Consider the following 21,893-nt stretch of genomic DNA (forward strand, 5'->3'; position numbering starts at 1 on the left):
GGATATTATAGACCTGAGTGGTAACTGTGGTCTTTGTTAGTCGAGAGGGTTCTCCTCTCACCCAGGGAAGTCCTGAGGGCAGCTGCCCTGTTTCTGGGTTTCTTGTTGTAAATTTAATGATCAGCTGCTGTGACCCAGTTGGACATCAGGTGAGCAGCAACTGTTTGTGCCTGTGTCTGGAGCACAGCTGAATGATGGCCCCACTGGTCTGCTAGACTGCTAGACTTTTTCTAGGGAAGGATTGGGTGATTTAAGTCAGTACAGTTTCCTTCCTTCCCTGTGGATTCTCTGGAGACACGGACTCCCAGTGTCTTTTTTGCCCTGGTGCACACTGCTCAGTGTCCGCCAGCTGGCTGGCCGCAGAAACTGCCTGTGCCTGGAGCACAACTGGGTGATGGCGGCTCAGTCTCCGCCAGCTGTCTGGTGGGCAGAAACTGCCTGTGTCTGCCTTTGTGCAGCCTTTGGGAGCCTGGGTGCCTCCCTAAGCTGGGTAATTTTCCAGGGACGTTTTCAGGCTGGGGGTGTCAGCTGAGTGCTCTGAGATCAGACCAGCCGTTTCCCTCCCTGTGTGTTTGCACCAGACAGTGAAACTCATTCGCTGGTGCCCTGGTGCCCACAGTTCTATCTCAGGCGGCAAATCAGGCGCGCAGGTAGGCAGGGCTCTGTGCGGAGCCTGGGTCTCGGGCTCTGGCTCCGGGCTGGGTTCTGGGGTGCCTGTGGAACCCGAGTCTTTTCCAGGGGATGTCTGGGTGACCTAAGGCCGGTCCCAATCCTTTCCTGTACCCTGGGGTTATCTCTCGACTGAAAATTCCAGTCTCTGATAGTGTGGTGCCCAAGGTTCAGTCTGGGACCGTGACCAGAGACACTGGCTTGTGGCTCTGGGCTGGGGCTGGGGCTGGGGCTGGCGGCCAGCAGCCAAGCGTCTGGCGGAACCGGGATCTCTTCCGCAGTTTAGCCGGGTGAGTTAAAAGCTGATTGAATCCCCCACCGTGGGGTATCCTCTCACCTGGGAAACACAATGACTGTGTTTTATGGCCGCGAGTTCTGATTACTGGTCACTGTGCTGATCCTGCTGCTGCTGCTCAGAATGAGAGTCCTCCCGGCGCCGCCATCTTGACCCTCCCTCTCGAGAACTTGTTTCTAAAAAAAATAAAAAATAAAAAAGGACCTGAGAATGAGAGAGAACATGTGAGTTTTGAAAATCTTTTTTGTGGTAGGATCACACCCAACCATTTCATCACCTTTTTCAGGTCCATCCATTTTCCTGCAAATGTTACAATTTCATAATTTTACTTTTATTTACGGCAGAATCAAATTTCATTATCTATGTATGCCAATTTTTTTCCATTTATCAGTTGATGGACATCTAGGCTGCTTTCATGGGTATGCATGTACCTCTGTGAAAGGAGTAGAACTGGTCCTATGATAGCTCCGGTTTTAAGTTTTAAAGAAATCAATATTCTCTTTATACTAGTTTACACTCTCAGCAGAAATGAATGAGAGATTCTATTTCCTTAAATCCATCCCAGTATTTGTTCTTATTTGTTTTCTTGCCAATAGTCATTCTGATTGGAGTAAAATGAAATCTGAAAGTAGTTGTAATTTCATGTTCCTGCTGGCTTAGGATGTTGAACATTTTATGCAGGTATGAATTTCACAAATCACTAAAATAATTGTATGACACAGGGCCCAGAAGCCCCTGAGCTGGAATTTCCTGAAGAATAACTAGCTTTCATGGTATCAGTAGGTACCATGAACCACTACCTTTCTTATTGGACTTAAGACCCAGTCAAGAAGAGGGAAATAATTTCTGGCACTGGAAACCTATGCACCTGCTCAGGACTAGTAGTGAAGTCATAGATCTCAGAGGAGAACCTACAGCCATGACTTTAGTAAACCAGCGTAATCCCTAACTACATTCTAAGTAATTCTCCTTGTACCCACAAATAACTATAGTCCTCATCTCTCATCAAGGAAAATCTACCTTTGCAATAGATGGAGACCGTTAACAGCAAACCGCAAGCAATCAAATTGCAGAGTTGTGAAACCTAATCTCAGTGGACACATCTACAATAAGACTTTCACACATACGGCTCAGGCAACATTGTTGGTGAAAGGGAGAAAAGATTGTAAGGGCTCGAGGATTTGGGACTTCGTTGTAAGACCGAATCTCCTAATAACCTCAGAAACTACACAGTAAGACTTGCCAACATGTCTGTCCACACATGACCTGAACAAAGATGCTGTTAGTGGACATCCCAAAGTATGAAGACCATTAGGCCTCAACACTACACAAAGAACTACAGCTGAGGAACACCGAGAGCGGGTGAAATAGTCTTTCTCATGGAATAGCACACCAAGTGGTTATTGTCTCAGCTGGTCTTCAATATACACCAAAATCCCAAAAATAATTGGCTCAAATGCCAGCCAAAGAGCAAACAAAGAGGAAAAGTGAGTTTCCTTCTTGTGAGTCCTTTATATAGGCTGCTAGCAGAAGAGGTACAGATTAAAGGTGGATCTCCCCACCTCAAAGATATGGAGTAGAAGTGGGTTTTCCCACTTCAAATGATTTAATTAAGGGGAAAAAAAATCTCTCATAGATGTGTTCAGCCATTCAGTTTTACTTAATTTCAGATGTGGTCAAACTCCAAGAATAGCCATCTTAGTTATTCAATACTGAAAGGTCAGTCCTGAAAACATATATACAAGTAGCATTGTACGGACTAAGCAAGTTGTATTTATTAATAAACATGTATACATATGTTTACACGTATACATATATGCATGTAACAACAGTTAATGGTTAAAGAGGTTGTGACTTTAAAAAAGAACAAATAAGTATATGGAAAGTTTGGAGGGAGGACAGGAAAAGGAGAAATGATGTAACTATATTATAATCTCAACCAAAAAAAAAAAGGTGAAAGTTCTAAGAAGTCTTAGAAAACAAAGGACTTTTAATGAGTCAATATATAAAGAATGTGAGATTTCTATAGAGGAATTGTTAGTTCAGAACATGACTGCTCTAGAAAGATCACATCCTAAGACCTTCTAGGTGTGTGTGATCTGGCTAGAATACAGAGACACCTTTAATCCCAGGAGACAGAGGCCAGCAGATCTTTGAGTTCAAGGCCAGCCTGGTATAGAGCAAGTTTCAGGTAAAGAAAAACTTAGGTCCAGGCACAGTGGTACCTGACTTTTATCCCAGCACTCACAGGAGACAGAAGGATGCAGATCTCTGAGTTCTAGTCAGTTCAGTTCAGGCAGTTCAGTGTCAGTGAGTTGAGAGACAATGCAGTGAAGTTTAGTGCATGGCAGTTCAGTTCATGAAATTCAGAGGCAGTTTTTACCGGGAGAGTTTTACACAGAGACAGGTTGCAGAGAGAACAAGCTAGACACAGGTGAAGACAGAATGAACCAGAACATGAGAAGAAGCTAGAAGATTAGAACATATTGCTAAAGTTAGTATGAGGCCAAGCAGAGTAATTCACTTAGAAGCTAGGAGAAGCCAGTATGAATCAGTCAGCTTGGAGAGGAGTTTTGAGCTAGATAGCTGAGTTGAAGTAGTCAGCCAGAATTAAGAAAAGCTAGAAATGGTGAGTGTATTCAGAAATAAATCTCAGAGGCTGAACACATTCTAAGCCTAGATTAGGTTGCATGAAGGGTAGAGGTTCCAGAAGTAGCCCTAGGTTAGCAGATAGAGGCAGTAAGCCTCTGAGATGATAAGTTAAATCAGGTGAATGAAAGTTACTTTTATACATCTCCATTTACAATCTTATATAGATTATATAACAAAATGATACTTAAGGTATAATGAGCATTATTTCTAGGATAGTGGTTTAATAAAACATTTTAAAGTTTAAACAATTGGTCACTTGTGTTTCTCCTTTTCAAAGCTGCCTGTCTGAAGCTGTCATTGTTAGGTCATTGTTGAAAGGCAGTTTTGTTCTTCAGTGTTAAGTTCTCAATATCAGCCACTGTATGAGGTGTGGCTGGCAAAGATTCTCTCCCATTTTGTAGGTTATTTTTTTTTCTACTGCATTTTCTTTTCTGGAAGAATTTTTTAATCAATTGCAGTCCTCTTTGTTGACTTATTTTCAGAATATCATTGCCTACACATGTAATTTGAAAAGTCTTTCTTATGTTTTCCACTAGCAGTTTGAGCATTTTATTTTTTAAATCTTTCACTTTGAATTTTTTTAGTTCAGGGTAAAAGATATGGTTCTAACTTGATTCTTCTGTCAGCACCATTTGTTATCTAATCCAAGGTGGGCTTTTGACACCAATGTCAAAAATTAGATGTGATAGGTGTATAAGTCTATTTCTTGATACGGCATTTTGTTCTGTTGGACTACATATCTGTTTTTGTACCAGTAATATGCTGTGTTTGCCATCATAGCTCTATAGGAAAATTTCAGGTTGTTATTTTGATACCCTTTATATTACCACGTATGTTTTACCTTATAAGGTTAAAATTTACTTTTATATTGATGGACAAAAAATAAAAGATCTAATTAATGTTGTGTAGTTAAACAATTTTACACTGAGATTAATGGTTTGGCTCAACTGAGAGAATTGATGTAGTGAGGCGAGAGGAAGAGTAACATAAATTGCTTAAGCATTTTGGTAGTATTTGTATGTCAAAAGACAATCACACTGAGAGAAACAATATGTAGAAAACACTTGTTTGAAATACAAAATGCATCCATAGATAAGTAGTAAGGAAAAATATGAACAGAGAAATGCGCAACCAAACTAAAGTTTATGCAAGTTTTTGTAATCAAACAACTTCAGAGAGAAGAAACCCTATTTTGTTAACATTTGAGTGACAGAGGAAGCTTCCAGATCAGATCAAAATGACAAGTTCTGCAGACATATGTAATGTGTTATAGCAAGGGCACTTTCTCTGTGCGATCTCTGTGCTAATATAGTCTAATCATGAAACAATGTATCAGACAAATGCTTATTTCTCTTTGTTTTTAAGTTTTGCTTTTTACCGAAAGTTGGTGTTGGGGTAAGGAGGTGGGTAAGTTACAGGGAATACTAGCAGCACTTTGTAATCTCCTTATGGGGCTTCAGTTTAAAACATAGTTTCAACAAAAAATTGACTCTGACACACACAAAAAAAGTAATTGGTATCACCTTAGTTCTGTTGCTGGGAAGAGACACCATGACCAAGGAAGCTGCAGAAGAAAGCATTTACTGGGGGTTTGCTTACAGTTTCGGATCCTCACGGTAGGGAGCATGGTGGCAGGAAGGCTGTGTGGTGCTGGAGCAGTAGCTGGGCCCAGTCTTGAATGTTTTCCTTTTCCTTTTCTTTCTTTTTTTTTTTTTTTTTTTTTGACTCCTACATTCAAGACTGGGCCTAGAGTGGAGTTTTGAAACCACGAAGCCCAGTGATACACCTCTTCCAACAAGGCTATACCTTCTAATTCTTCCAAAACAGTCTGAGAACTAAGAAGCAAACTGTGAAATATAGGTCCATGGGCGCCATTCTCATTCAACAGACTGCAGGTGAAAAAATACCAGAGAGGTAATATTTTTGTGTTAATTAGAAATAGATAGACTGGGATCATTTCAAACACAAGAAACTCAAAATTAAGTATGACTGCACTCAGAATTCAGATTCTGGCTATAATAAAAATTATGTTAAGGTTGAGAATATTATAAACATGAACCTAAACTGTACAGTGTCTGACAGATTTTCTCTTGACTAAAGATTTTTCTACTGTCTTTGTCAATGTTCTAAAACAGCAACTTCATCTCTAATGGTCAGGAAAACATTTGAAGATTTCTAGATGATGGTTCAATATACAGATAAGCTTAGATAATCCTCATCCAATATTTGTACAAAAGGATCCAATATAAAGTTCTTCCTAGGACAATAGGTTTTGGAATGTTCTCTAAAGAAACATGAAAAAATCGAATCAATTAAGCAAAGCCTAAATCTTGTCAATCAATGATCTATTTGGCAAACAGATTTGCTCATGTATTTTTGATGATGCGCCAGCGAACGAGGGTTCATTGATTTCAGCTCTGCGGATGAGCACAGCTGGTTTTGCTGTCCTATGCTGGCTCTGCCATTCGAGCCAGTTGTGATAAGAACTGGCTGAAGATGGGAGAGTTAAGATTGGGAGCGACTTTAAGATATCATCTCGGTGAGCAGTAAACATTAAAAACAAGCAGACAGCTCAAAACTCTGTCCACCGCATCAAGCAGTCCTCACTTAGTTCTGGAAGCAGGCGAGAAAGGAAGGGCTCAAGGTCCGAGCGAAGTTGAGACAGCTGATGCTACAAGCACCCACGAAAAGAGGAGCAGTATTGAAAATGTGACGATGATAACACCCAGCCAAAGCTGTGCAACCGCTATTCCTGCTTCATTCCTATGCTTAATCTGTTTTTGCTACCGGCTTCTAGAGTCATGCACTTCGGTAAGTTTCAGTAATGAATCTGGTGGAATGAAGATAGTACCCGGAGGGGCTGCATCCTCTCACAGTCCCAGCATGAAAGTCTCTCAGAATGTGACAGGCCTCACAGGCTCTTTGGAGAGTTAATCAGAGGCGATACTGGTGGGGCTCTACTTGCAGACCGACTGCTGTCCTCATAGGTAAAGCGGATTAGAGAATGTAAAGAAAGAGCTGCCAGAGGCAGACGCACACACCCCAAATGAGTAAGCGAACGCGCAATGGCAGCCACCTTGTAATCTCGAGGAGAAACCGCCACCGAAACCACCCTTCCTGGAACCTTGATCTTGGAATTCCAGCCCTGTGGGGGGAAAAATGCAGTTTTCTTGGTTAAACCTGCTGGTCTGCGTCCGTTTGTTGAGTCTTATAAGCAATGGGAGATAGAGAGCTTTCGGGGGCTTAGGAGGAATGCCAGGTCAGGGTTCAAAGGTAGGTTGAACTTCCTTGTAAGTGCCTAATGAAAAAAAAAAATGTGTAATAAAAGAGGATTTCAGCAAGCCTGACCAGATACCCACGGACATCTTAAAGGAAGAAGGAAAAAGTGCGGAGCCAAGCACTTACTTGTAGAACCCTGTGTGGGGGAGTCCATGCCAGTAATACCTACAGAGACAAAGCTGAGCTGACCACTTCTGCAGAAAATTCCGGTAAACACACACACGGAAGGCCACAAGTGTAACAATCTGCACCCCAGAGCAATTTATCACAATGCTTTCTAATTACAATTTCTAGCCTGAAACATGCCCATAATGCTACTGTCTGAGGTCTGCCAGGCACAGAAAGCATCTGCCACATGAGCGCCATGCCTTCTCATCTAGCCTGTCCCTAAGCAGCTTAGAATTTTGCTAACATTCTCAAGTTCAAAGCTGAAACCAGATCAAATTTTCTATTGTAACAAATGACCTCAATCGTCACGTAATCCTGGCAGATTTTAAATACTATAGCAAATCCTTTTGGAATAGCTCCTGTCCCCCCACTATCAGAACCTTAGAAAATAAAGCTAAGCTGGGAGCAAACAAGTTAGAAATGAAACTGCAGGTAGAGAGCCTAGAGTGGAAGACATCCACAGTTAACCCATGAAGCACCGCTATGCAGCAGGATCCCACCAGCTGCTGAAGAAGCTATGTGAAAAATTCATGGGCCTGTTTGTCTCTAAGTCTCTTTCAGATAAAGACACGCCCTTAGAGGTTTGTAAATGGTGTCAAGTGTCAAAGATCTGAACTGGCCTCAATTTGGGGAAAGAATGATGAAATCAGAGAAACGCTTTAGCTGAGACCCTCTGTCTATGGAGAGGAATGCACACTATCTATCTTTAGGCAATCCTCCAACACAGAGGAAGCCCAGAGCAGAAGCAGGAAGTCTCCGAGTGATTAGATACCCCCGCATCAGGAAGAGTCCTACTGTGACAGTGGTTAAGAATGATGCAGGACTCTTCCGCTGTTTGGGCAGTACCTACCAGACTCTTCCAGGAAGTCTAAACTCTGATTATTGAATACTTAGCACTTGCCAAAGCTGGTGATAAGCACTTTATGCATAGTCCTTATTTATCGTTGAATGAGGAAATAAACTCAAAAAATATTAAATCATTTAACCAAAATGTGCTACTTGGAAAGTTCCGGATAGAGGAGCCAAACCCTGGATTCTGCTCTAAAGCTCTGTCTCCAATCCTTGCTGCCATAGCTTTATCTTCCTAATAGGCTGAATGTTTTCTTTCTTTTTTTTTTTTAATGCTTCTTTCCAACTTTTTCATACATTCTAATTTATGTATACGTTAAACTATACATTCTAATCTGTGTTTACTATGACTAATACTACCTAAGCAGAAGCAACAAACATAGATTTAAGTATCTTTGCTTTATTTTAGTTGTCTTCTTATTGTTCTGATTAGCTTTCAGTCATTTCTTTGGGGGGAGCAAATAGATATTGCTTAACTGACAGCTGAAGTGTCTTCACCAGTCATAATCAGGCAACTTTGTGTGAATGGTATAGTTCTTAGCCAAGGATGAGGCTACGGTAAACCCAGAATAAGCATTCAGCAGTGTGGTGTCCATTGCAAGGGGTAGGGACAAGAGGGAAGGAGGGAAGACTTGGACAGAATGAGGTGGAGCCAATGAAGGGTTAGATGTGGGGCCATTGCCACAATTCCCAGCTGTGGATCAGTCCTGCTGGGAAATGCTCAGACTTGGCCTGGCACTGAGGCACTTGAGCCTTGTATAAGAGCTTTGCAAACCTGGTTGACCACAGGGAATCAGCTGCTAGTAGCTTCGTGTGGACACAGTCTTTGAACTCTGGATTGGAGGTAGCCTTTAACACTGAGGGGAACTAGAAGTTCCAAAAGGTCAGGACAAGGCAAGAGCAGCTTCCGTTACCAAAGAAAAGTTTTGTTTAATAAATCCGGTAAGTCCTGTTCGACTGTCAGACTGTAACTATGAAAATGGTAGTCTACTTTGAAGTTTTGAGGGCTAAATTTGAAAAAGGAAAGGAAGGAAGGAAGGAAGGAAGGAAAGAAAGAAAGAAAGAAAGAAAGAAAGAAAGAAAGAAAGAAAGAAAGAAAGAAAAAAAGAGAAAGAAACTTTCACTGACCCTTCTGCTGTGGTGTGGAGAGCCACGGGAGGTGGCATAAGAGGGTTAACTTACACTTCTTCACAAGACTGCCACTTCCCCTACAGAGGAGACCCTCATTACTAACTGCTTCACAAAGATGAAAGTTAGTTCATTGAGTTTTATGAGGGTGTGAGGGGGCAGTTAGAAGACCACAGAGGTTAAGGTTTTCAGTGGGTGGAAACAATCAGAGACTACACTCAGGGAAGATGAGAGCACACATGTAGAGAGATGAAGCTACAACTCTGATGGCGGCAGAGAGACACAGATGGCTCAGAAGAACGATGAGAGATGGCAGAAGAAAAATAAGTCATAAAGACAGATGTACATCAATGAAGAAGGGAACCTGACTGTTTCACTGATCTCCTTGTCTGGTGCCTTCGACCTGCTCTGCTCTATGCATTCTGGGCTTCTAGTTCTGAATCAACTGTGTGAGTCATGCCCTGCCTCAGGGCCTTTGCCCCTGTTCCCACTGCCTGACCCACTCTTCCTTGTATCCTTGATGCTCTTCTCCTTGCTTCCTGCAAATCTCTGCTCAGTTGACTGCTTCCCCAAGGCCCTAGCACCCATTGTTCCTCATGTCTGGCATAAAATATAACTTTCAAACCTCTGTCCCTCCAGACATGATAGAATCCTCCATGAAGGCAAGAATCACCTGGTGTTTTCCTAACACTTTGCATATTGACTGACAAATAGATGGCCCTTGGTAAATGCTTCCTAAATCAATGTACTTATCAGCAAATGTCTGTCATTTGGTTGTGAACTTTAACAGCTGCTTCTTCATGGGAGGGTACTCAGGTCTAAATAAGAGTTGGTACTCAGCACACAGGCAACACATCCTAGCTCTTGAAGCAGACAGACCTGGGTTAATCACATGCATTCTAAGGCAATCAGTCTCCCAGATTGGTTTCTTCTATAAAAATAAATGTAATCATCCTTGCCTCATAGGCTTCTGACTACTTTTAAAATAAGCATATATTTATTTATTTGTTTGCTTGTGTGTGCATGTGAACACATGGCTGAACCTTTAGAGATCAGAGGACATCTTATGGGAATTGGTTCTCTCCTCCTCACAAAGCTGTCTGAGATTGAACTTAGGTGATGGGGCTTGGAGGCCCCTTGTAGGTCATTAAAAACATTGTGGTAACTAAAACACTGTTGGTAGTGTGCACAGAACTCAGAATTAGAGGCTGTTTTGTTAATACTTGTACTGGATCTTGATCTGATGAAAATCATTATGCTGTCGTGGTGGCCCTTGTCATGCAGTCTTTTTCAATGGTGTTTGAAAGCTAATGCCATCAAACATGAAAATGTGCCATGACCAAGATGGCCACTGGGAAAATAAGGATTCTAGACAAAGAATTCTTTGGCAGAGATTTTCCCCTGTGAATGTCTTAAGCATTGAAAAGCCTTAAAATATGTCAAGTAATATATGCCTTGCCATCTACCCTCTGGTTTATAGGGGAGAGAGAAACTTTTTGCTCTATGCTCTCAGTTTCAGGAGCTAATCTCTGAATCAAGTTGTCAAAAAAAAACAAACAAACATGGACAACAGTTATGTGCCTGTAAATGAACATACATTCCAAAGTTGGTGATGACTAACTCAAGGGCATTCTAGAACTGGGACCTTCTATACTTGTGTTAGTTAGGGCTGCTATTGCTGTGGTGAAATACTATGGCCAAAGCAAGTTGGGGAGTGGGGAGGGAAGGGTTTATTTGGCTTATATTTCTATATTACTGTCCATCCTTGGAGGAAGTCATGACAAGAAGTCATGACAAGAACTCAAATAGGGCAGGAACCTGGAGACAAAAGCCATGGAGGGGTGCTGCTTACAGGCTTGCTCCCTGTGGCTTGCTCAGCTTGAATTCTTATAGAACCCAGGACCACCACCACAATGGGCTAGGCCTTTCCTCACTAATTAAGAAAATGCCTCCAGGCTTGCATACAGCCCCATCATATGGATGCATTTTTCTCAACTGAGGCTCCTTCCTCTCTGATGACTCTAACTTGTGTCAGATTGATGTAAAATTAGCCAGCACATACACCATCCAATCAGAGGATGATAAACAGAACTGAGCAGACAGAGCAAAGGAAAGGGCTCTTTTTTAGAATGCTGATTGTAGGATATTGGCTAAGAAATATGTGGTCGAGAGTCTACCTCACATTGGTGAGGTCTGTCAGAACCATGCCCCTCTCTGTCCCCTGTGATAAGGATTGTATTGGTGCATAAAAGAGGATTGGGAACACTGTCAGAAAGGTAAATTCATGTCACTTTTTCAAAGGGAGTTTTATCCCTTGTGGGAAGGCAGAGAACAGGAAGTTCTTCTGATGTTATTCTTAATTATTGGCAGACAAAAACAGTGGTTTGTGCCAGTGTGTCATATTTGAGGGTAGCATTTTATATTCCCTTTCAGACTCCTACCCCATGCCAGCAGGGCTTGCTTCTCTCTCTACCTCACTGAATGAAGGTGCTCTTGTAGCCTAAACCTGCAAGCAGAGGCAGCTTCCTTGCACTGCCTGGGTGGAAGTCATTCAGGAGGACTGCCAAGTCTTTGAGCTGGGGAAGAGGTTGTTTTGATTTCCAGGTCTTGCTTGGCTACTTTAAACAAATACCTGGCTTATTATCAATAATGTTTTTAGGCAAACTTGTGACAAAGCTAGGAAGAATTCCAAAACTATGTATGGGGATAGAACTCTGCTTTTAGAAACATAATCGCTACCTGACGGGATCTAAATTGCTTCTGCCACCTGCGGCATTGTGTGCCTCTGTGCCGATGTTGCCCTTGGACAGAGCAAGCCCTGGCAGCTAGCACTCTAATTTGAAATGCATGCCAATAAATCTCTTGATCTTGAGAAAACATTTCCCGATATTCAGAAACTTTCCCATTGTTCCTTGCAGCCTTCTCTAAAGGACACAACAGGTTTTCCTAGACTGCTCGACGCCCACACAGCCTTTGTGTTCTAGGTAATGGCAGGCCACAAGTAAACCACAGTCATGGCTCACTGGGATTTACAAAAGTATTCCATAGACTTTCCTCCAATGTTGGAAATGGAGAAAGGATCCTAGAAATTCTGGATCAAGAGTCGTGTGTGTGGCTGTGGCACTGGTGAAATGACATGCTCACTAAGACATTCTGAGTGGAGAGGCACTGACACAAGAGAGGCTCCGGCTTCACGTAAAGCCAAAGTAAGTTTGGGACCTCTGGCAATCGCCCTTTCCAACTTCACCAGTTGCTGCTACTTGAGGTAAGTATGTCTTCTTAAGCATGTCCAGTCTGTGATCCAGTATCACTGGGCTCACCAGCTACATACATAACCCTTTCCCCACACTATGCTCCTCCATCGTGGCCTGTGAGGTGCTCCACAAGAAGGAAGCCTTTCTCAGGCCAAGCAACTTGAAAAATGGTGTGCAGTTTAATCCCCTTTGTAAAGTTGCCACACACAGTGGCACGTTAAATGACTTCTCTAGAAATTATCCAAATACTTAAACACAGTTCCTTTAATTTTTTTTTTTCTTTAAGTCTAGTAACCTGCAAAACTAGGAGGTTTTATAAGATGCTCACCTTGGATGCCCCTGTTTTGGTTAAACACAACTAATTGTTTTTCTGGTAATCCCAGATGGAACTGTTTTAGAGCATTGTTTCTCTATAGGAGCATACAGCAAATGGTTTAGATGCAATTGCTGCGGAAGGTACTTGACTCAGTCATAGAGTGAAGTTAGTCTTGGGCTGTGAACCAACGGGTGTGACTGTGACCTGGTAAAACTTTGAAAAACCAGACCATAGACTCAGGTTGGACCCTGGAGCATAGTTTGTCAAGCCCTGTTTGTCTACAAGTGGTTATCTAGTAGCTTGTAAGGACATATAAAACTTTTTAAAAAGAGGTCACTTTTTGTTGTTGCTGTTGTTTGTTGGTTTGTTTTTTCTGTTCCTGGTTTACATAGGCTATCATAAAAAAAAATCTGTCCATGAAACCATGATCCAGACTAGCCTTGTCCTCAATAAAGACCCATGGTGTATCTGCCAGTGAATAGAACTCAGAAGGTGAGCTCCCTGCTGCTTCATCTTTATTTAATTCTTCTCAAATGGCCTAGCAAGAATTTTCTAGTAGAAAGGGTGGTGGATAAGTGTCAGGACTCCAAACTTAGAACGTGAGATGCTTAGAAGGAAATACGCAGTAAGGACTAGAAAATACCAATCCTGGGGTTATTTTAAGCTAAGCCTTGTTGCAAAATCAACAGTGCCCATTATGCACAAGGAACCGACACTGAAGTATACAGAAACAACCTACAAGAAAGAAGACCACAAAAATGCGGATGCTGAATTTCTGGCAGGCCTGGGTTGCTGTGTTTAAGGAAGTAATTATCCATAGACACAAGATTGGGTCACTATCTTCATGTCAACTAGCTGGCAATGTTTCTGTTATCAATACTTTATTTTTTATATATCTCTTTTAAACAATCTTTTCCAAAAATTTTGTTGTCCTGAAAAAAAGAAAAAAAAAAAAGTCAGAGGAAGGTGTATAAAAATCATCTACCAAGCCTTCATTAGTGTCACTAATGAGTGTCAGTCCCAGAAGTGGTATAAAACTTCCTAGTCTACCTACATTAAAGAGATAGGCTGGGCATTTTGATTCCATGAAAACAGGCTGGCTATCAGCTGGTCAGAGGTGGAATCTGAGAGTGGCCATCTAGACTTGCAGAGGTTCATTGCCAGGGTTCTGGCTGGGCTTCTATTCCAGTATGGCTGGCGTGCACACTTCCAAAGTGGGTACTATTAATGATTGTCTCAACCACATTTCTTTCTACTCTATTGTAAATTACTTGTCCCCTTCAGAGAACAGCTAAAGCTCGGGGCTTAGTATATTTGCCTTTACAAGTAGCACAGGTACTTGTGCAAAGTGTGAGCTGGGAAAGGCCGTATGGAGATCCTTGGCCAGCTGAGACCCGGAAAGCCCCCAGCATTGGCTGGTTTTCAGTTGAGGCCTGGATGCTGTTGAAGGCTTTGAAGACTAACTTTTGGCTGTAGTTCTGCAGGGTAGAAACTAGAAGGGGACAATGACATCCTCTTTAGTCACAAACTCATGGAGCTTTCTGCATGCAATGGCTAACTTCTACCAGAAAACTTTGAGATAAAGGGTTCCAGACAGTGCTAGGCAGGAGGTCCAGAATTGGGAAGAACTCGCCTTCATTTTATATTCAACAAGGCAGAAAGTCAAGGCAATCTGGTGCAGCTGGACACCTTGAGGTTTGTAAAGGTTTGGGCAACCCAAAGAGATGATAAGTGAGCTGTTGTGTTTAGAAGTGTTGGCAGATTGGTAGTGTTTAATCGCATTAGCTGCAGGCAGGTATGGGAGGAGAAATAGCCATTTTCCCTATTTTAGGTTCCTGGATTAGGTCTCTATACAGAGACACAGATTAACAAGAGAAAACCATGCTCAGTCTTTCAATGTAAGTTTTACATGAAACGGGAGCCTCCAGAAATGAAGACTCAAAGAGACAGGGGAACCCCTGCACTTTTAACTTGAGTTTCATGTGTAATCGACACTCTCACAGATTGTGGCTGCAGAACAAGGCAGTCTCATGGTAATGAATGGCGGGGTGGCCTTGCCAAGGCTTCTTTGATAAAGTTATCTGAGTCCGTTGAGAGTTCCCTTTCTTCAGAGGATGAGAACCCCCTCACATATAAGCTTATGGCCTATTTCAAAGAAGAACTTGAGAAGGTAGGAGAAAGACCTCCCTGCCTTATAGCCTGTTACAGAGTTGCCCAGTTAGAAGTTTAATCTTTCCACTTCGCTGTTCTCCCACAGGCTGCTGTCACACTCAGGAGTACATATCAGGTATATCACAGGCAGCAAATGTCCACAGTTCAGTCAAGCACGGTGGCACACACCTGTAATCCCAGCACTCAGGGAAGCAGAGGCAGGCAGACCTCTATGAGTTCAAGACCAGCCTGGTCTACAAAAAGAGACCAGGACAGCCAAAGGCTACACAGAGAAAGCCTGTCTCAAAAAGAAAGAAAGAAAGAAACAAACAAACAAAAATCCACACTTCAGATTGTCCCCATGACCATATGAGATAATCATTGAAGAAAGAACCCTCAAGATTCTGCTGAGGTCTTAGTAATAGAAGTCAGAAGCATGTGATTGTCCTGTCAAGAAATGTGATCGTCGTAAATAGGGATTCCTATTTTTCTACAGCCACCGAAGTCTGCAAACATTTGGGTTACACTTAAAAGTGTTAATATGTAAGCTATCTCCAAGGATTTTTTAAAAATTCTTTCCTAAATGAAGTAAGAACTTCATTTTTCCACAAGGTGGGGGGCGGGCAGTGGCACATGCCCCCCAGCACACAGAAGCAGAGGCTGAGGCAGGCAGATCTCTGTGAACCTGAGTCCAGCCTGGTCTACAGAATGAGTTCCAGGGCAGCCAGGGATACCGAGAGAAACTCTGTCTCCAAATAGCAAAACAAAACAACAAGAACAAAGAACAAATCCACCAACAACAATGAAGAAAAGAACTTCAGTTTTTCTCAGCTCATCACTCACTCACATTGTGAGGGAATAAGCACCTCCAGAAGGTTCTAGTAAACCCTCCTCCTCTAACTCTGAATTCATTGTGTATGTTGTATGATACATTTGAAGATAACACATCTCCCCACAAATGAAGTCTATTCTAAGGGCCACACAGTTTGCAGATAGCACTGATAGTACAAGTAATTAAGAAAATATTAAATAAAATATAGAATATACTTCCAACCAATGCCAGAACAGTAAAATTTCCAACTTTTAGTTGAGGATATTTACTACAGCTTGTTGGTGCAAATAAATATTATGTGTATCGCTTTTAATTGAGATTGAGAGTATTATGTGGTTAACTTTGCTTATGCATATTTTTTTTTCTTTTGAGACAGGGTCCATGTTGCCCAGAGTCGGATTCACCTCAGACTCTGAGGATGACCTTAAATTCCTGCCTCCATCACCCAAGCTGTAGGCACTATCACATCCAGCTTAAAGGAAGGAATCTGTCAAATGTTTGGTTTTTTTTTAAAAGTGAATAATCACCCAGACCATGAACTTCCGTTTCCATTTCATTCTATGCATGCCCTGGTATGTCTCCTTCTCACTAAGTGCCCCACATTATCGCTAGGGCTCTTTCTCCAAACCTTAATGACCCCTTTGAGACACCGAAAGAGCAGGACCTCCTTGACCTTTCTCCCAGATTTTTACACACCCCCTGCCCCCCAGCTCAAGGGCTCTTTCCACACCAACATCCACAGCTTAAGCTAAGGCTATTACAGCACTGCTCCTACCCTCCATGTGGCTGACTGGTATTTCTCAAGTGACACATCTGACAGGTTCAGCCCTGATCCATCTTTCTTGCAGCTAGGCTTAACTTTCACCTTTGAAGCTCAAGTTTCAAAGGTGGACGCCCTGGGTGTGCCTGTAACTCCACCAGGGTTCTCATGATGGCAGAACCCTGGGCTTGCCTGAGCCCTCAATCCCGACAGCCATGCAAATGCCACACATTCCAAGGCCTCTCGTCACCTTGCGGCTCCTGGTTGTGCATTTGCTGCCCGAGGCCAGATTTAAGCACAAGCTGCAGCAAGCAAGCGTGCTATCTCCTCTTCTTTGGGTGTCATTATCACTTCCACAGCAATACACCCAGATTTCATTGTTCCTTGAAGTCCCAATTCTACTTATTTCTTGAGTACATTCAGAAAAACACCAGCCCCAAGAGTGTACCCTTCCTGGGATGTCATGTCTCATACTGTGTCCCCATGCTTGGACAGATCTCATTTTGCTGTGGTATTTGCTCATTTATCATTGTTGCACTTCCTTGAGGTCTTTCTTGGGTTTGCGGTTTATGCTCAGGTCAGCTAGTTTGCAAAATTCTTCATTTACATGTTATTCATAATGTTAGGAAATTCCCCTTGAATCTCAGTCTGGGCTACTAAGTGATGTGAAACCCAGCCACTGCATTTAATAGCACTAAGCTAGCAGAAACCATTCCAGATGTTTCCTCTGTAGCTGGGCTACAGAGTCAGCCTGGGCTACGGAGTGAGTCTTAGGCCAGCCTCTACTACATGGTGAAATTTTGTCACAAGGAAACAAAGCATATGCTTCCCTAAACATGTGTCATGTCTTGAATCCTAATTCCCAACTCAGAAAGCAAGATAGATTGACAAACAGACAAACGAAAGAAGGAAAGAAAGAAAGAAAGAAAGAAAGAAAGAAAGACAAAGAAAGAAAGACAAAGAAAGAAAGAAAGAAAGAAAGACAAAGAAAGAAAGAAAGACAAAGAAAGAAAGAAAGAAAGAAAGAAAGAAAGAAAGAAAGAAAGACAAAGAAAGAAAAACAAAGAAGGGGGAAGGAAGGAAGGAAGGAAGGAAGGAAGGAAGGAGGGAGGGAGGGAGGGAGGGAGGGAGGGAGGGAGGGAGGGAGGGAGGGAGGGAGGGAGGGAGGGAAGGAAGGAAGGAAGGAAGGAAGGAAGGAAGGAGGGAAGGAAGGAGAGATGCAAAAGTCCGTACAATGTCCGTTCACATGAGCTGCAAATAAAGACCTTCCTATAGCAAGTGTCCCCACAAGGAAGGAAGTAGCACTTGAAACAAGTATTGAAAGGACACCTTTGTGTTGGTCAAAGGTGTGTTCAACTGTGGAAACCTACTGAGTACTCTATGTATATTATATAGAGAAAATTTCAGTCATCATGTCTGTGTGCAATATGATTTGTTCAGCAGATAAAGCAGACAGCTCTCCCTATAGTCACAGAAAGCAGCTTGAACCTCTCTCCCTTTCTGTGAGACTCACGGGGATAGCCCATGTTTGTCCTTGCCTGGCCCATAGAGCGTCTGGAATTCAGTGTTTGGCTTCCACAGCTCCAGGATAGTCGCTTTAGTGCTTTGTGCTGCTGTCATGTTAAAAGTGAGCTTTCATGCTGGCTACTTCCTTTCCTCATTCCTGACGACTGCAAGGAGACAACGAGGGCTCTGGGTTTTGTGTCGTTGTATTTTTTCTTTTCTGCCAGTTGTCATCTTGCCACGCGCAGCTCTTTTCTTGATAAAGAAAGCTATTCTGGGAACCTGGGCATTGAGCAGTGTTGGGTGTGGTCTCCCTAGCACCTGGAGACTCTGGGGTTATGAAACATGTCCTCCACTTCCTCATTGGGTGTTCCTTCTGCTTGTCTGCTTCTGGACCTAGTGGGTGTGGCTAATTCAGAGGAACCACTGCATAAAACTGTCTCCATGGCCGGTGATTGGTGCCAAAGTGCAGTACCTTCTTCCCTGGGAAAGGCATCAGAGGGAGGGTGTTTTCAGGGCTCTGCACTCCCATCCAGTACTTTTGACTTCTGATCACATCAGGATTAACCCTGTTTCACTGGGTTACCTTAAAATGTGATAATGAGTCCAAGATTAACATTATGATATCTTAGAAAAAAAATATGTTCACACAGGGTAATATATGAGTTTCTCCCCATAATGACAGTAAGGAATTATATAATTCCCTGATTAAAATAGGAACATATAAAACCACAGAAATGACACTGAATAAGACATGCATAAAACATGGAATACAAACATAAGAGAGAATGGAAAGTCCTTAGCCATGATTGCTCACTAATTAATGGCTATTACTGTTTCGCACGTGTAAACATAAAAACCTGTGTTTTAGATAAATCATAAGAATGGATGCAGCCAAAACTCATCAGCGATGCTGAAAGTAGTGGGTATAAATTATTGGAGACAGTGCTGTATTTTCTCTGAATATCTCCCTGCATGTGACCAATGATAAAACAAAAAAGGTGATTTTATCATATAAAAAATGGCTGACACCAATTCAACCCACATGATTGAAGTGACAGGTGACCCTTCAACACGAGGAACAGACACATCCTGTGTGCTCCAGAGAGGATGTCCGGAGGACCACACACCACTAGCGTGACACTCTTGCTGTTAATGCACACTTAGAGTCTTCTTGCGAACTGCAGCGGCTGAACTGAGACAGACTACCTTCAAAAAAGAAAAGGAAGGACTGAAGAACACTTCAGGGAAAGAGGCTGAGTAACTGAGCACCTATGATCTTTAATTGGATTGTGAACACAGGAAAAGAAAAACATTTATGAAGGGTGCCATGGAGATATGAATGGAATTAGAATATGGCTGGAATACTAACAGTGCTTTGTAAATATAGTTTTCTGTATTTGATAACCGGGTTATGATCGTGTGGTAGTATGTACTTATTCTTAGGGAATAGTCACTGATGTGCCTTCAGAAAATCTTCAGCATCCATTCAGATTACTGTAAAATGGTGCAGGAGAAGGATGGATAAAGAAAGTCAGGATTCATGAGAGATGTGTGGCAAAATTATAATCACTAATGAACTTGGGGGGGGCCCGTCCTACACTTTTAAAGGTCGCTGTTATTTCGAAACCAGTTAAAAATAACTACCCCAAGTCCTAAAATTTCTCAGAGGGTGGGAAGGCACAGAAGTTGGAAAGTCTTACATTTCAGCCCACATATTAGGTATCATATGTCTCGTGATGACTCTCGTATCTAGAGGCTGAAGATACGGCAGCTTGTTGTGGCGTCTCCCCACAGCCAACGAACACCTCACAAAAACGTCTTTAGTTCTGATGCTCCAAGTACCTACCCTCATTACAAGATGCTCTTTCTAAACTTCCCAGATCTTTTGTCTTGATAAATTATAGCTAGGTCTCTCCTGCACCAGCCTTGCTTTCTTAGCATGTATTGGGAGGGTTCAAACACACCCCACCACCATCCTCTTTACAGAGTCTTAGGGCCAGGATGCCTTTCCACCTCTTCCTTCACTCCTCTGGGCTGGAAATTTGTGTCCCCAGCAAAGCACTGAAAGGCACACTTCCCTTCCTTCCCTTCCTCCAAATCAATTCAACTCCCTTTTGTTCCTCAACTTGACCCATAGTCTCAACTTCTACTTTGGTGACTTGGTATTAGGAGCTCCTTAACCTGGTGCATGGTATGGGTTACCAGATTAATTATCATTTTTGCCAGCAAAGCAGAAAAGATAAACCATCATTAATACCATGTAGTCAATAAAGCAGTTAGCCCACCTTCACCACTTCTGATATTGGCCATTTCTCATGATTCCTAGACATTCGTTTCTCTCTCTCCGTCATATATGCATATATATACTCTCTAATATATATGTGTTCTTTTTCCCTTTTACTCTATCATCTATTTTCTGTATCTATCTTTCTATCTATAACTCAATCTATTTACCATCTAAATCTATCATCTATTTATGTGTCATCTATCAATCTCTGTCTGTCTGTCTGTCATCTATATTCTTTTCTTACCATATATAGTCTCTATCTATCTATGTATATCTATATTTGTGCTATTTTCTTCCCTTATAGCAAAGCAGGTTTGGTCCAGCAATGGCTACAGAACTTAGATGTGTTTTCCAAGAATTGTATAAAAAGTAGGTAGTGCTATTTGGGAGGAGAGGTTTGGGGTATCCTCTTGGAATTCTGGTAGCAACATGATAAGGGAAGAGATGACTCTGCCCAGATGCTAGCTTCCAGCCCAAGCTGTCTCAAAGAGGCAGGGGTGGGGAAAATACTGTGTGGCTGTGTGTGCTGTCTAGTATACAGAAGCAATAGTGAATCTGTTGGTCCTCTAACAAAGAGTTAAAGATTATCACAGGTTCTCACAGGCCATGTCCCTTGCTCCTGTCTTATATCAGCACACAAGTCTTGACTCAGGTGTTTCTGTGAATTCGCTTCCTTCCAGAAACATCAGTTTGGCTCAAATCACTGATATTAAGTTGTATCATCTCTATATTAGGACCAGCTGATATGAATTTTTTAATGAAGAGTCTAATGTTCACAATACAGGTTAATCACTGCTTTATCTCAGGTACATGCTCCATCCAGAGTTTTAATTCCGATTCACATGCCTCAAAACTCTTTTGTGTTAACCAGGTGTGGTGGCACATGCTTTTAATCCCAGCACTCCTGGAAGCAAGGCAGGCAGATCTATATGAGAGCCTGGTCTACAAAGAGAGCTCCAGGACAGCCAGGGCAGTCACACAGAGAAACCCTGTCTCAAACAAACAAAACAAAAATTTAAAAAAAAAAAAAAAGCTTTTTTTGTGTTACAACATTATTCTTTAAAATCTTGTTTTTGTTTTATGGAATTTGTGGGCTACTTATCCATAGCTGAGTCTCCATTATACTGAGTCTGAGGGTGCTCTGTAGTTAAAATCCAACCATCACATTCTCTGATACCTCTCAGTAAATTGAGCTGACTGCTGTCTCGATATGTTTTATTCTGATTTCTTTTTACATCTTTGAAAAACATAATCATTCCCTCAGCTCCTCCAGGTGACCTTGGAGCTATTGTGTAGCGGCAAGTCCTTCTGAGAGGAGATAAATGTGTTTCCTGGTGGAGGTTTTTATGTTTGGCAGTCCGCCTTGATATTTTGACATTGACCTTCGTGAAGAGGAGTCTTTTTTTCCCATTGCAGAAAATGAGTCATTAAAATGAATTTTAAAAAATCACTTCAGAATTTGTTTGGTCAAGGAGCAGGGGCATGCATGTTTGTCTCTTTACATGAGAGCTTGCGTAGGTGTTTCTGGCCCAAATATTTTTGACATTCTGGTGTCCTGAAGAATTGAAAATTGGTGTTCTGAAAGCACTGCACAGCGGAGCTGCGGAGAATGAGCTATTCAGGTCTCAGGGCCACCGTCTACACATCTCCTCAAACGTGGGGGCCTTGAAAAGCTTTGTCCCTGGAGAAAGCCCAGGGCCCCACTCTCTGCTAACTGGAGGATGTGTGAGGTGCTGTTCCTCTGTCC

At 42.2% G+C, this 21,893-nt stretch overlaps 1 pseudogene; it reads right to left on the reverse strand.

Moving 5' to 3' along the window:
* The window catches only part of LOC110559768 (ubiquitin-conjugating enzyme E2 variant 1-like), a 39,444-nt pseudogene that overhangs the window by 11,093 nt on the left and 6,458 nt on the right, over positions 1-21,893 (reverse strand).

The sequence above is a fragment of the Meriones unguiculatus genome, chromosome 8, assembly GCF_030254825.1.
Source record: "Meriones unguiculatus strain TT.TT164.6M chromosome 8, Bangor_MerUng_6.1, whole genome shotgun sequence".
In the NCBI taxonomy this organism is placed as follows: Eukaryota; Metazoa; Chordata; class Mammalia; order Rodentia; family Muridae; genus Meriones; species Meriones unguiculatus.